The sequence below is a fragment of the Heloderma suspectum genome, chromosome 1, assembly GCF_057233095.1.
Source record: "Heloderma suspectum isolate Gila_16-S chromosome 1, 16-S_ref, whole genome shotgun sequence".
NCBI classification, from domain to species: Eukaryota; Metazoa; Chordata; class Lepidosauria; order Squamata; family Helodermatidae; genus Heloderma; species Heloderma suspectum.
The window spans coordinates 119,258,384-119,273,362 of NC_139458.1; the positions used below are offsets into that span (position 1 = coordinate 119,258,384).

General features: G+C 40.3%; 1 protein-coding gene across 15 annotated transcripts in view; it reads right to left on the bottom strand.

Moving 5' to 3' along the window:
- SOX6 (SRY-box transcription factor 6) overlaps positions 1-14,979 on the bottom strand; it is a 613,575-nt gene that overhangs the window by 488,311 nt on the left and 110,285 nt on the right. For all 15 annotated transcript variants that reach the window (XM_084855012.1, XM_084855004.1, XM_084855009.1 and 12 more), the window contains one exon: positions 11,974-12,056. The gene's annotated coding sequence lies outside the window, so the exon portion shown is untranslated. The remainder of the gene's footprint in view (positions 1-11,973; positions 12,057-14,979) is intronic.

Sequence of the window (14,979 nt, forward strand, 5' to 3'; positions counted from 1 at the left end):
TGTCCTTTATCTTAAAATATTGGAGAAGGTGACCCTGTCTCCCACTCAATAATCTCACTCCTATGCTTGAATAGATCAAGAAAAAAAGAGTTTATTGATTATTCAGTCAGTGATGTCTCTAGCTCAAACACTGAAAGATGTTTGCCATAGAATGATCTACAATGAACCCAAATTAATTAAGTCAAGAGAAGTGACAAAGAACCCTTCATTCAGTTGTTAAAGATGTTACTTTGTTTCAAGACCAGCAAAAAAAATCCTATTCTCCCATAAGACATCTTTTGACACACAGGCAATTGTACCTCCTATTCCATTTTCCTTTCTCTAAGCTAGTGTACTGCCTTTGCTAAGCTTTCAGAGAATGTATGGAGGCAATTCTATTTAACCTACTGTGCAAATCCCTCCAGCACAGGTAGAGGGCTGTGTGGAATCCCACCAGCTCAGGTAGAGGGCCGTTGCCAGGTAGTCTGCAGAAATACATGGATACAGCACAGCCAATACATCCCAAATGGTCTCTGCATGTATCCCTTTATATGCAGGGATTATGAACTACTGATCAGACTGTTCATGACCTGGGTTCCAAAGAGCGGCATGAACAGCCCTATGTATTTAGCACTGGTACACACCAGTTAGTTGTAATAAGAAATGGGATGAGGGACTTTGAGAGTAAAATAGATCAAGTCCAGTTGTCTTTCACAGGATGCTACTTTACCTAGCATGACAGCAGACTTTTTCCTGAAAGAAAGAAAAATGGATAGGAGACTGGCCAGAGCTATGAAAAAAATAGTTTTGTAGCTCTGCTTTGTTTTATATATAGTCACTTATACAGCTAAACCGTTTTTCCCAGAACGAAGAGAAAACTACCTACAGCTATTTGTTTGCTGCTCTTATTTTTCACAGGCAAAGCAACAAAACTACTGCATAGCTTTGGAAAAAAGTATTATTATTTTCCTTTTAAACAATATATTGTGTTGCTATTTTTTAATTGCCAACCAAGAAGCCATTTCACAGGATGGACAACAGATTTTCCTTCGTATACTTCCTCTCTTCACCCTTGCTGAACCTAATCCTAATTCATCATACAAAATCTGATTGACACTGCTCCAGCAAAGCTACAACTTTTAACAAACGTTGCTAAGCTTGTAGAAATAAACTAACTTCATCTACAGTCCTTTATAAGATGCACAGTATAGCATCCTGAACTTGAGAACTGGCATTTGCTGCATGAGTTAGGTCTGAAATCCATCTTCACTCATTCTTGACACATATACCCTATGGCAAAGGTCAGAGTAACGTATGATAAGAGAACGCTATGGCATCCCACTAAAACATAGGATCCAAGCGTAAGCTAGCGTATGCTGACTGAGTGCAAGCATAAGGATATTCAAGTGGTTTCTTTTTACTGTGAGGATTCACTGATGTTAATTATGATAAACAGCATAAATGCCTAAGGAAGACAAGATTTCCTACCATGGTAAAACAGATTTACGAATGCATCCTACTTTAAATGTTCATATAAACAAAGTCTAAACAAAGTACTCGGATAGCTGCCTTAAACTTGCCTTCTTTCAACTGAGTTATTCATCAAGGAAGAAAGTGTTGTGGCATCTCTTCCTTAGCAGCTTTGTTGAAGCAAGCACATCAAATTAAAATAATGACTTTGGAAAGAAGGGACTCAAGCCTGGATGACAAGAAAGAAAATCTGAGGGACAGATGCAGTTTCCAGGCCAGATTCAAAGGTTGCTAAAGAGTGACACCAGCTTTGGAAACTGTGGTTGTCTTTTGCACTTGAATGGTTATATCACCACAGAGCTTCAACATCCCCTCACATCTTCAGTTACTTGCCTAATCTCTTCCACTACCATTGTGAAAAACTGAGTTAGAATTAGTTGTCCTTTAGAGTGAGAACGTTATTTGAAGGTGAAGACAATCTTTGTGAACCATTAACCAGAAGGAGCCAGTTCACATAAACAAGTGAAACACTGTGTGGAGAAACCTTAACATGAACCCAAGGTTTACACAGGGACAACTGCAGCCATTACACTATAGCAGTAGTTTGTAAATTGGCAGCTGTGATCAGGAAAATGGCTGTCCCCATGCAAACATGAAAGTTCTCCATGTGGTCCTGTCTTGTATCAGAGTACCCAGTCACAAGAAAAAATATATACATTTCCCATTAAGACCTTGATACTAATGTAACTTACAGTTTTTTAAAAGGCTAGTTTGTTAGGGTAGCCACGTGTAGAAGAGAGTCTTCTATTTGAAGGGCTGCCCAAGGACCATCCTCTATTTGAAAGTGTCTTCTCTTTGAAGAGCTGCTCTATCAAATTCCACTCTAAAGGTAAAGAGCCCTAAGAATTCTTGCCCATCAGCAGTTAGCACCTGGAGAGATGGTTGAACAAGCAATCCACAGATCACCTGGTTACAGCCTTCCACAGTATGCTGAGATACACTGTATTTCTATTTCTGTCATAATAATTATTTCTACATTTGTGTGTATGTGTATGTGTAAAACATATGTAATTGTTACGCAAATCACTGTCCCCTTTTGTCCTCATTTTTGGTGATGTATTTCCTCTTTTTTGGAAATTCATAAGTGACCATTCTAGTTTGGAGCCAGGTTTGTTTGTGTGTGTTTAACTTACAAAGGAATATTTGCTGCACTGAGATACCATTGGATATCAAAGCTGATTCAAAGCAATAGGGGCCAAATGATTCCTCTCTAGTTATTTCATCTGAAACTGCTAAGCATGGCTTGCTATTTAGTGAGCATTCAAGGTCCTGCAGCACTACTCCTTCTAATGTGTAAATCAAATTTGATAATGCTACAATAGCTGTCCACCCTATTTTTAAAAATGTGCACTTCCTCATCTGTATGTTGCAGCATAAGCACAAAAGCACCACAGAAAGTGAGAAACATTGTGCTAACAGGACTATAGTATTGATGAATAAAACCCGTAACCCCCGGGCTAAGCTGCCAAATAAGTAGTGAATTAATTTCTGTAAAGTACTCTAACATTACAAAGGTGTGTTGAAAGGTGTCTGCTCATGTTTCAAATTAAACGCACTGCTGGTCAGCATTAGCACCTCAGCTTTGAACAGCAGCCATTTGCCTATAACACTTCAGGGGTTGGGAAAAACGGATTTTCCGTTCACACTGGAATAATTAGAACATGTCAGGAAGAATTAATTTCCTCATTTTTCAAAAGGATACACAGAAATTACCATGTTATTATATGACAGGGTCCCTTGGAGAATTGTATTAAATTTAATTTCTAGCGCAGCCCACACAACAAATTAAAGTCATAAATAAGATGGAAAGAAGCGGGACGCAGAGCATATGTTTATGGCAATGAGTGAAGCCAGGGGACCAGAAACAACTATCTTCATTTCATTTTATTTAAATCAGCCAGACACTGTGTATCTGAATGACAGCACTTGTTAATGGTGCTGAGATTATAGGGTCCTTAATTTTAGAAAAACAGAAGCAGTCAGTTGGTTCTGAGCTGGTATGTTTTGTAGAAAGCAGACACTTGTTTAATGTTTTCCTCTTGCATAAGCCTATGGTCATGCTCCAGATTCTGACCGAGACACACATTTTATCTTTTTTTAGAATTCCTTATGAATAATCCTTTCCTATGATTTGCCGCACCACCAAATAAGCACTTAAGATGAGCTATACCAACAGTCTCACCAGCAGAGAATCGCAACCCTGATGTCCCACAAACACTCAGGTAACATTATCCTTGTGCATGTCAGGGTGGACACTGAGCCCATAGAATCCCAGAGTAGTTCTGATTCTGAGGAAGAGCAGTCGCTCCTGGGAGAGGAGCGCGCTCCTCTTTCCCAGGACCAACAGCTGACGGAGATTCCTCCCACCAGCATTCCTAGTTTAGTTAACAGTCCAGGGAGTGACCAGGCACAGATAGCAGACTTGGTGGATGCGCGACGCAGGCACAGAGAGCGGAGCCAGATGGAGGGCGCGGAAAGGAGGCGTAATGCCAGGTTGGCGCACAAACAACGGCTGCGCCCAGAGGATCCAAGGGAAAAGGGGAGGGACTCTCCCTAGTCCTTAAGTTCAGGGGTCTGCCAGTAATCCCTTTCAAATGGGGACCAACTGTTCCAACGTAGGGCATAGGTACTGTGCTGCTCAGATCTAGTTGCAATCAGTATAGTTGTTAAGTTGTAAAAGAAGAATAAAGCTTTGAAACCTTTGTCTGTGTCTGGACTTGGCTACTGGATTAGACTGAGAGAGGCCTCCAAGGAGCCCTTGACAGTGCACCAATTGGCAACCTCAGGGTCCCATTTTTAACCAGATCTTTGGCAGGGAAAAGAGCTTTTAATTTAGATGGGTTAAACGTTCGGCTTCTAACTAGGCTTGTTTGTTTTAACAGAGCAAAAGCAATGGCTATCTTGCTTAAAGTTCAGTGCTGAGAGACACAATGTCTCTGGAAGCTTAGACCCTGAAACCCAGGGGATGGAGCCTCAGGTGGCAGCCGGGGGTGTACTGGGTAATTTTAGACCCTGGACCAGCTGGTCATATGGGGGGGGGGGAGATTAGACAGCCATGTGTATTACTGCAGTTGCAAAGCACACAAAAATGCATCTCTCTTTGCCTCAACCACCATTCCATGCTTTACAACTGCTTCTACATTCCTGACGTGTTAGAGCAATAAATGAACAAAAGACAGTTCACCAACCATGATTTTAAAAGAAAAATGGAATATTCTTAGCACATGCTGTTTCACATTTTAAACTCACCATCATGGCTGGAGGAATACAATGGAATTAGCCTCTGCTCCCTGATATTCTTGCCACATGCTGCTCCCTGGGTGGTCGTTTTAAGGGAGCTGCTGGACCGCAGGCCCTGGCCTTTGGCCCATAGCAGTACCACTGGTGGTACCAGTTAAGAGTAGAGGGGGCAGAGCCTGGAAGCATTTATGTCGCTTCAAGAGAGATCTCAAGCCTCTCCTTCTAGCTGATTTCCAGAGCAGAATTATCTCCCTGCTTTTCTGGAGAACAGTAGGTCCACTTTTCAGTCACACTTCCCCTCAGAGAGGAAGATGCTAAGTCTGGGTGAACCTTCTGGAGAACAGGGGTGACTAAATGTCAGAATGGGGTTGGCGGGCGGAGACTGGGAATGGACCCTGTGGAGAATAGCTTTCTTACTTGCTTCTGGGTCCTTACCCTGGAGATCCTGATAGATAAATTAAAATCCTGGCACTAGGGGTCAGCGCTTGAAAGCCAAGAACCCAAGTGCTGCCCAGCCTTCATATAGTTCTACAACTATGATCCCAAAGTGACAGTGACCAGTAGTCACTTGGAATCTTCGTCTGCAGTCTTTCTCTCCCACCCGAGTGAAACAGTGGCATTCACAAAGGGATTTCTACTAATGGTCAGATTATACAACGCTAAAGTCAACTCAATTGCATTTTAATAGTGTTAATAAAATTTTAATAAAGCATTATAAAATATTAACAGTGCTCTAACACCCTTTAATACCTGCTTCTCTTTTATGCTGTGTATGCTTCAAGCTTTTGTTGCCCACGTTATAGATTAAAATATTAAAATTGGATGCAATGACATGGAACAATATTACTTGTTCCAGCTATACGGCAGAAGGTAGCAAGACGGAAGTCTTAAAATCCTGCGCTCATGGAGGCATAAAAGACTATGAAATATTGCGCTTGACCACTCTAAATTTCAGTAGGTAGGCCACCATAATTACTGATAATCTGAACAATGAAATTGCAAGTTAAGAACAGCACTATATGAAATATTCTTCAATTATGGCAACTGCAGTAATACTGACCTTCATTTTCTTTAGCAATGAACAAGAGTTATTGCAAAGCAAACAGATATAATAATTGAGGACGGAGTGGATGGTGGGGAATAAGAAAACCAGCCAGAACTGTGAAAATAATTGGCTTCAAAAGAATCATTTGATAGTCTCCTTGACATTAACCTTTTCTCATTGATACATTCAAACTTTGTTATATACATAATATAAAACCACGCATACTGCTGCAGCAAGGTACTCTGAAGTCACCTTTCACCCATCACGATAACAGGGCATTTGAAACTGCCAATATCATTATTAGCAACACTGAAATGCTGCTTGTTAGCTTGTCGGTCTTGAAAAGGAAAGAGAGAATCTGTACCTTCTAAGAAGTAGCTGCCATGGATGTGAGCACTCCCTTGGGTGCAACAAACTTTAAATAATTTGTGAATCAATTAACCAGCAATTCTGCGCACAGCTCAGATTTCACACTCCCAGGTCACTGCATCATCAGTCTGATATGAATCATAACATTTTGGGGAAAAGTTCATAATTGAAATCATTAATTAATTTAACAGGACTTTTAGTTATGCATTGCATTACACAGCTATAAAGGGGCAGAGATTAATTAGTTGTTTCTCTGACAGTTTTTGCCACTTGGAGAAAAACTTTTCCAACGACGTCTTGACATACTCAAGCCATCATCGGCTTCCTACAGCCAAGTTTCAGAGCAACTTGTACTGCTACATATTGTGATGGGAAGAGCAAACCAAGTAAAATGGTTGCTGTTGTGGCTGAGAACCAATTTAAAGTGCTTACCTTTGTAAACATTCATATAGTTGAGATCTCTTTTACCTTGTTCATATGCATCCCAACCTACGCTCAGTGTTAACGTACCAGGAGCACATCCAGAGACCATTGGTGAGCTAGCACTGCATGTGTATGGGGTGGCAGTGGCACACATGGCAAGAACATTTAAATGAGGCTGTGGCCACATTCATTTCATTTCATTTATTACATTACTATACTGCCCAATAGCTGAAGCTCTCTGGGCCATTCGCAATACTTACACTAGTAAATACTTTGCCCATGGTCAGTTTCATGTTTCAACTGTATTTGAGTCAGAATCTGCCAGAATGGGGAGCAGATGAGAATTCACCCTTTGCACAATCATCAGGCTGTAGCTAAAGTAGGGGATTGCAGAATGACCATCAGCTCTTAAAGCAGCCTTTGGCAACCTGGTGTCCTCCAGATGTTTTGGACTGCAACTCCCAGCATTCCTAACCACTGGCCATGCTGGCTAGGGCTGATGGGAGATGAAGTCCAAAACATCTGGAGGGCACCAAGTTGGGGAAGGTTGCCTTAAAGATACTTCTTAAACCTCAACAGGACAGACCAGACAATGGTTGGGGTCTTTGAAAGCTTCTGCGTCAGGCCTGAGCAAAAGTGGACTCAGCTTGCTGCTGGCCGGACCACCTCAACCTAACTGCCTCTGCTGCAACCATGCATTACCCTGCCACGCCCAGCTTTGACTTTCTCCCTGACTCTTGCCCCAGGCTCGGCAGGGTTCAGGTTGAGCAGACTCAGCATTTGGGCAGGGACATGGAGGAGGGGCATATATCTCCAAAGCAAATGTTATGCAGTGTTATTTGCCAGCTTTTACCTCTACATAGAGCCTCCCACTCTCCCTGTGGGAATGTAACAGAGCATGGCATCACATGCTCAGACAAGTAAGAAAAAGAGTCAGAAGCCCATGATGACTTTCCACATGGCCACCACTTTAGTCTCTTCACAGGGGGAATCTGAACCATATGGCGAGTCGGTTGCCTGTAGGCTCAAGTCCACATGCTGAGCCATAGACCACCACACCACCCATTTCCCCACTCTTGCCTGCCCAGTTGGTGAAGTTCTACATAGCTACTGGGGTGGTAGTATTAGCTAATAGGGCAAAACAAGAGGATCCTGTTGATATATGCATACACGTGTGCGTAGCTTAGATCATCTGCAAAATGACACATCACTGGCAAAGCTGGATAGAATCCAGAAGTCTGGATTTACTCTTCCTTCTCCCTAAGTCAAGAGCATATTTCTATTTTTTTTTTCTTTATTTGACCAATTTGATCAGTAATCATGCTTCAAGGGACCAAACAGATGTTAAGTTTTTAACAGTTAAAAAATAAGCTGATTTATTTAATAAAAGTTCACTTCATCCATCAAGTCATCTCCCACGTCTCCTTCAGATCCCTCCTCAAACCATACACCACACTTTTTTGAACCAGAATTTAACCCTCCACTATCCAACCCTGACTAATTTCCCACAACATTCATTCCAGATTTTGAAATCACTACATGACTTTGCTCCTTATCATCTCATTTTGAGTTAGTTTTGTATGTCAAGAATATAAGTTATGTTTTGCTCACCAAGCAAAATGGGGAATGACCCCATAGAATTATAATCTCTGAAAAAAGGCAGATCATTTTTGTGCTGCCTGATAAACTGAATATACAGCATTCAGCAAAAGTTTATTTTGTAGGTATTTATAAACATCCAAGTGCAAAAACTAATGGTACCACTGGAAAGAACAAGAGAAAAGCGATGGTCCTTTTAAAAAATGGGGTATAATATGGGGTTTGTTAGCAAATTATTTTCTCAATTTGTTGTCCAAACAGAAAGAGTAAAGAACTATAATATTAAACATCTTTCTTTATAAAGCATTTCTACAAAATGATTGTCTATTAAGTTTGGAAAGGAAAACGAGACATTTTCCAGTACTTTTGGATTGACTATGCCTTTTTCCCTCCCAATTAAACTGCATGTTTGTGTAAAGTACAACATCCTCTAGTTAGACCCAAAGTTGAGCAGTCAGAGGCAATAACTCTCCAACACTACTGTTTTACTTCAAGGCCATACTCCAGATAATATTGATTCTCATATGTGCCAATTTAGGCTAAGGATAAACTAGCCTCTTAAAAATCAGACTTAATAGCTTTCATGTTCTGTTATGCCTTTGTGCACAGATAACTTTATATGAGCTGACCTGGATTGTTTTAATTACTTTTAAAAAGATTACTTTGGGTTGATTGGACAAATGACAAATCAGGAGTATATGTGGGACCTGCAACAAAAATACTGCGGTGTACCTCCACCCCGTAAGAAGAGTGTTCTTGTTCAAGAGCCCAGACAGCCTGGAACAGGAATTTTGCCGTGGCGCTCAGGATTCTGGGGCAGGGCAGGGGGGCGGGGAGTTTCAGGAGTAGGAAAGAGGGAAAGACACTTTTCTCTCCCCACCCCAAGGCCTATTCCTACTGTGCCAAATAGTGCTAGACTACTGCCGGCCCCAAACCTGAGCATTTTATAGCAATATAACTGGGAACATTGCTATTCTGGAGAGTGGGAATGGGGAAAATGTATCTACTAAATAATATAAATATTCCTGTGTAGTGCAGATGGAGGGTTTTTTTCATCCTCACAGCATGCATCCTTTCAAACTTAAACCCTTTTCTCCACTCCAGAATACTTAGTATAAACTATCAGAGGCTTGAACAGGTCACTCCTCCCACTTCCCCACCCTCCATTTTCTCCCCACCCCCAGCCCCACAATTAACATCCTAACATTCTGTGTGTCTCTTACTCTCAGCTATAGACTTCTAGACTCACACAGAGCCAGCCGACATGCTTAGTGTATAGAGTGTAGTTACAGCTCTCTTTATTTCTTCCCTCCCTCAGTGAGACAGGAACTAAAATTCACCCAGCACAGTTATAATTCTTAGGAAAAAAGTTTCCATTGGCACCAATGGGAATGTTTTTCCGAAGTATTCTAGTCACGCATTAAGCATAATGTGTAATTGGCCCACAGTCCGCTTATCTTCTGAGTTCTTTAGACCCTTCCCTCTCCCCCCACCCCCTCTCAACTGCTATCAGCATTTTGTAAGCTCACGGGTTACTTTCAGGAAGTTATATTTCCCAAGCGATGTGGTTTCAGCCTTCAGAACAGCCTTTCCCAACTGGGTGCTTTCCAGACATGTTGCACTGTAATCCCCATTATCCCCAGCCAGCATACAGCAAATTGAGGAAGACTGGGATAGAATGGCAAGACTTGGAACAGAAAGATTCAGGTTCAAGTTCACTCTCAGCTAAGAAGTCATTGGTTGGCCTTAACTAGTCACTCTCCACCTCTCAGCCATTTTGTGAGGATAAAACAGGAGAAACCATGTTCGTTGCCCTGTGGTCTTTGAAAGAAGGGCAGGGTTAAAATGCAATAAATACATAAATAAGTAGATGAATTTACTTTGAGAACTATGCCCCAAAATGTCCATCATCCCACAAAATTAGCAAATATTTATTTGTCTGTTTACAATGTCACAAGTATTGCTTTTAATTTCTGCACTGAAAGCTTCTATCTTGACGCTCCCCTCCTCACTGCAATTGATTACTTACACACAAGAAAAACCACAGCACTGCAGAAGAAAACAGAATTCTGTATTAAAATTGCTTATTATTAATTTGTAGGCTACCAACAGGATTTTGTTAGTCTACAAATGGAAAACTGTAGCAATGCCATCTATTAAGCAATGGCTGATCAAGGCTTTACATGTTGCCCAAAGCCATAAAGTAAATGGTGGTACACAAAGAAGAAATAGACTTATTTCATCAGTTTCAGACTTAGATAATCCTTTCATGACATGCAATAACACATATTGTAATTATATTTCATTAGGCAGAAATCTATTTTTTGCACTTTCTAAAATAGTGTAACAATAAGTTAAAAATGGAAAACAGAAGACTTGTTAGATATAAATTATAATAATTATTAGTTTGGGTTTTTATTTATATTAAATAATTTCTTTCCCCTTTCTCAGAACTCAGATTGAAACTGAACAGTTAGCAGGGCTGGGTAGGACAGATGAACCAGGAGACCAGAGAAAGAGATCTCCACCATTACAAATACGTTTAGATTGTCTTTTCTAAGTTAAAAGTTAACAATGTTTCAAACGGTGGGATCTGAAGGGAAATTATCCTTACGCAGCAAGGTTCTTGCATTACTTGCTTTTATGTAGCAAATCATCACCATAATGATGTACACAATTCACAAGATTAAATTATTCTGAGACAATAGTCTGAAGACTATTGATTTTATTTTTTTTAAATGGGTTTTTCCTTCAATGGGTTTTTCCTTCATATGCCCATATATAGGTTGGATCCAGACTTGTGGTTAGCAGACTTCCATTTGTGCTGGAGGAAAGGGGCAAGGTGCTGATTTTCACCAATTACCCTTTCCTTCTGCACCCCACTATGCAGATTCCCTGTGCATTTGTAACATGTAGTTTAGCTCTAAGTTATATATGTCCTTTCTGTTTATAAGAACCCTAGAGTTGTTTAATAGCTAGAGCATGGTGGTGTGTGCTGGGTTTGGACTTGGTGGTCTCAGGTTCAAATTCAGTGAGTCATGTAGCTCACTAGATAGCCTTGGAAAGTACTAACTCTCTGCCTATCCTACCTCACAAAGTTGATATGAAAATAAATTCTAAGGCACTTTGTACCCTACAAGTACCAAACCGTTGATAAAATTACCTGTAGCATCTCTGACACTAATGGAGGGAATTTATTGATTTAATCTTTATTCTTTGATGTATTACCCAGTTCTTGTTGTGTAACTGTGAGAGTTGGCCATGTATTTGGTTTCCTTAGAAGCTGTCCCTTTTTTTTTTTTTTGCACTGGCTTTGCAAAACTGATCAGCCCATGGAAGAGAAAACAGAACTTTGGCAAAAGTTATCTTTAGAATGAAGGGCTCTGGATAAAGGTTGTGCTATTCACATTCAACAGCATTGTAAAAATGAGAATGCAATTTTCTTGTACATTATTACAAGAATGAGAACAATATTCCTTTGTACAGTAACATGTATTTGCAAAGGTATTTTATGCACTTGCTTGGGCTTAATTTGCAAAAGAAAGAAAAAGTGAATGCATACATGCACACATGTATGAGGTGCGATAAAGCTTCTCTTTCCAAATAGTTGGGGGCATTCAACCAAGCAAAACAAAGCTTTTCAATTTGCATTTATTGATATTGCCTGAAAATTCATCTACCGAGGAAATATACATGGAACATGAAGACAGTAAATGGGGAGTGGCAGGTGAAAAAAAACATTTCCTTTACTACTGATTAGAACATTTAGGTGAGTATGCAAATGTTACCTGGCCCGGTCACAGGCTGACTCTGTGCTCTAGCAGTGTCCCGTGATAGTTGTCATCAGAGAAGAAGACAGCAGCTAGTAGGTCTATTAAAAACAAAGGTAGACAGTAAGTTGAGGACATATGATTCCTTCAAAGCTTCCAGCAAGCTGCTCGGAAGAGACTTAGCTAAGCCCGTCTGTAAGAGACACATTATACTTACACCTAGATGGTTACATAAAAATCACATTACATATACATGTTATTATGCAATCAAAGAAGAGTTTACTATGTTGATTTCAGTCTGAAAGGATCTATAGGTCTACAATCCAATCAGTCTGAAGCATGGGACCCCACCTCTTCACCCAAGCAGACTGAGAAGTTAAAAATATTAATGATTAGATTTTAAGGTTGGGGGGGCGGGGAGAGAAGCTATTACAAAATCATATGCCACTAAATATTTATGATTCATGGGGAATCCATTTGTACTGTTTATGAGTTTGTCCTTTGAAGAAGAGGCCTTTCAGCATTTGGACAAACACCTGGGATTTCTAAAGATACCTATATAAGATACTAAAGTTCAAGTTTCATATATTTCAACTTAATAGTGCAGCTTTAAAGATATGCAGCAACATACAATGTCGTACAAGTGGACTTCTGCTCCTGGAACAGGACTTCCCCTGCACTCCTCTGAACTCCCCAATCTACACTACACCAGAAAGTCCTCCAAACTTCCAGAGCATATCTAAGAGGCTACAGGGGCAAAGGGGAATTATTTCTACCAGCAGTGTCCATTCTGGTGGTGGACAGACATAGTTGGATACAAGCCTTTATCCAAGAAGACAGTGAAATAGATTCATTTCCCCAACTACTTCAGCTTATTTCAATTCCAGACACATGAAAAGCCAATCATTACCATATCCACACCCAAAATTACCCAGATTTACGTAGTCATGAGAAGAGAACCAATAATAACAGGTTAATCTTGGTAGAAGTTACAAATGGTCATCGTCTCTCCATGTGATTAGAGATAGCATGCAATAAAGGCTTGGATTATGTATTTTAATGGGAGAGTGTTAAGCACATGTTAAAGTGCTTGACCATGGCTGGATCACCATTTAGTAGTAATTAGGTTGGATCCAGATTTAGGCACATGCAACTGGGTTGGTGGAACTGGACTTCCCTGCCCCCTCCTCCCCAAGTCAGCCTCTCCTCTCCCATGAAAATGCTACATAGAGGGTTGGAGAAGCCTGCTGAGTGGAGTGAGCTATGATGCAAGAGGGAGTGGAGATCCCCCCAAATTTGGCAGATGCACTTTCCATGAGCAGAGCCATTCCACCAACAGAACCTTAGATTCAGTATTTTTAAGTAGTGGTCATCTGTTTCTACCCTAGATCTCTAAAGTCTGAATGCAACATTCTCTTCACTGGGTCATCGTGGCTCCCTTGAAGAATTTCAGGCACTCCCCTCCCCCCACACCTCAGAGAAGATCGTTTTGTTAAAAAGATACTGTTTAGTCTATAACAGTCCATATATCATCTGTTACAGTTTATAAATTAAAGAAGTCAAAATAAATTCTTGCATGTAGTAACACTCAGAAGTAGCTCATATGTACTTGTTAGGGGTTGGGTTTTTTTCCAGACAGTTCCTAAATGTAATCTGTACACAGTTTTATTCTTGTGGTTTCATGGAATGCTGTTAAATTGTCCAGCCTACTGGTCGGTACTATATGACATTGCAAAAACTTTACTGTTTTTAGATGCTTAGGACTCTGTGATCTCTTCCATCTGGAGAGAAATATAGCATTAAAATAAACCACAAATTGCAGAGAAGGAGAGGGCCAATTTGTCAGCAGGAAAAGGTAGAGAGAGAGATCAGTTACCACCATTTACTGCTATAGCTTCAACAATGCAGCACCTTTAAGAATTTGGGGAGACAGTGTGCCTGAGTAATGATCTTATTAAAGCACAACATAGTCAAACAAAACAGAGTCTTAAGAAAATATAGAGGGGAGAAAATATTTGTAGGAAGTATAAAATTGTTATATCAAAAAGAATGCCTTCCTGCTGTGATGCATACTGAAATATCTAGGACAGCTAAAAGGAGTGACCAACAGGATATGTATTTGAGAAGATCCGTGGCAGGTCAACCAATCTCTTTCCAAACGAATAATTATTCTTACAGAACATCATCCTTTGCAAGGCAGAAACAGGACAGGTGCTGACATTCTCCAAAAATGCCATTTTTAATTCATCCACTTCTAACACCCTAGGAATAATAATTCACCCTGATGAAATATCAGTCTGAGGTCATGTGTCTTGTTTGTTTTAAGAACATTGCCACTGAACATGGATGACAACAAGTGGCTAAAAAAAGGATAGGGAAAACAATTTCCAGTCTTACACAGACCTGTGCATCTGCCGACAGCTTCTCAGCAAAGAAGGAAGCTGCCCTATCTTATGCTGTTGCTGGCAAAAGGAAGAGTTTACATTGGTGTTTGTTTTGTTCTAGACTAGTATCCAGAGCAAGAAATTCACTCAGGCAGCACTGCAGGATGGAGTTATTAAATCCCCTAGAGGTCTGTGTAGCTGTTTAATCCAGGCATAAGCTTCCAACAGGCTGGGGATACTATGCACAGCCTTCTCGCCAAAGGCCCTCTGTTAGCATTAGTAGAAATGCCAGGACACCGCATGGCTCAAAGATCAATATAAGAGACCTTTTGCAAGTCATATGAAACTTCAGAGTGACATCCAATTCCCTTGTAAGGAGCTCTGAAAGCTTGCCAAGATCAAATCAATAGCCTTTATTTTAAAACTTGTTTCTTAATTAGCAGAAGTTAGTTCTTTATATGCTGTGTTTTGGCCATATATTTAATGCAGTAAAAAAAAAGAGAGAGAGAGAGAGACCGTACTAAGGTACTTCAAACAAAGTAAATCCACCGAGAAGATATAATCTTACAACTGTTATTATATCATCTAGTAGCTTTTATGATTTCAATTAACTAGAAGCTTGTTCCAAGAACATTTAAAT